General features: G+C 41.9%; 1 non-coding gene across 1 annotated transcript; it reads right to left on the bottom strand.

The window, feature by feature from the left end:
- Nucleotides 1-338: 338 nt before the first annotated feature.
- LOC148577361 (small nucleolar RNA R71) lies at nucleotides 339-446 on the bottom strand. Its single transcript, XR_015903794.1, has one exon. It is a non-coding gene; the product is annotated as a small nucleolar RNA R71 (small nucleolar RNA).
- Nucleotides 447-1,467: the final 1,021 nt, after the last annotated feature.

The following is a 1,467-nucleotide window of genomic DNA, read 5'->3' as shown; positions in this document are numbered from 1 at the left end:
ATTCCAACTTACATGGAAGAAGCATCTCAATCCCTGCCATTGGAGCAAACAATTTTCAGCTAAAACCTCAATTAGTTTCTCTGATGCAACAGAATTGCAAGTTTCATGGATTTCCATCAGAAGATCCTTTTCAGTTCTTAACTAAATTCTTGCAGATCTGTGATACTGTTAAGACCAATGGGGTTGATCCCGAGGTCTACAAGCTTATGCTTTTCCCGTTTGCTGTAAGAGACAGAGTTAGAATATGGTTAGACTCTCAATCTAAAGATAGCCTAAACTCTTGGGATAAGCTGGTCACGGCTTTCTTAGCCAAGTTCTTTCCTCCTCAAAAGCTGAGTAAGCTTAGAGTGGATGTTCAAACCTTCAGACAGAAAGAAGGTGAATCCCTCTATGAAGCTTGGGAGAGATACAAGCAACTGACCAAAAAGTGTCCCTCTGACATGCTTTCAGAATGGACCATCCTGGATATATTCTATGATGGTCTGTCTGAATTAGCTAAGATGTCATTGGACCATTCTGCAGGTGATCCATTCACCTAAAAAAAATGCCTGCAGAAGCTCAGGAACTCATTGACATGGTTGCAAATAACCAGTTCATGTACACTTCTGAAAGGAATCCTGTGAGTAATGGGATGTCTCAGAGGAAGGGAGTTCTACAAATTGATGCTCTGAATGCCATATTGGCTCAGAACAAAATATTGACTCAGCAAGTCAATATGATTTCTCAGAGTCTGAATGGATTGCAAGCTGCATCCAACAGTACTAAAGAGGCATCTTCTGAAGAAGAAGCTTATGATCCTGAGAACCCTGCAATAGTAGAGGTGAATTACATGGGTGAACCCTATGGAAACACCTATAATCCCTCATGGAGAAATCATCAAAATTTCTCATGGAAGGATCAACAAAAGCCTCAATAAGGCTTTAATAATGGTGGAAGAAACACGTTTAGCAATAACAAGCCTTTTCCATCATCCTCTCAGCAACAGACAGAGAACTCTGAGCAGAATCCATCTAGCTTAGCAAATATAGTCTCTGATCTATCTAAGGCCACTCTAAGTTTTATGAATGAAACAAGGTCCTCCATTAGAAATTTGGAGGCACAAGTGGGCCAGCTGAGTAAAAGGGTCACTGAAACTCCTCCTAGTACTCTCCCAAGCAATACAGAAGAGAATCCAAAAAGAGAGTGCAAGGCCATAACCTTACTTGGTGTGGCCGAACCCAGAGAGGAGGAGGGGGACGTAAATCCTAGTGAGGAAGACCTCCTGGGACGTTCACTGACCAATAAGGAGTTTCCCTTTGAGGAACCAAAGGAATCTGAGGCTCATACAGAGACCATAGAGATTCCATTCAACTTGCTTCTGCCCTTCATGAGCTCTGATGAGTATTCTTCCTCTGAAGAGGATGAAGACATTACTGAAGAGCAAGTTGCTAAGTACCTTGGTGCAATCATGAAGCTGAATGCCAATTT

This window comes from Arachis ipaensis, chromosome B1 (assembly GCF_059453495.1).
Source record: "Arachis ipaensis isolate K30076 ecotype BB chromosome B1, ASM5945349v1, whole genome shotgun sequence".
Lineage (NCBI taxonomy): Eukaryota > Viridiplantae > Streptophyta > Magnoliopsida > Fabales > Fabaceae > Arachis > Arachis ipaensis.
This window is presented reverse-complemented; position numbering and strand designations above follow the sequence as displayed.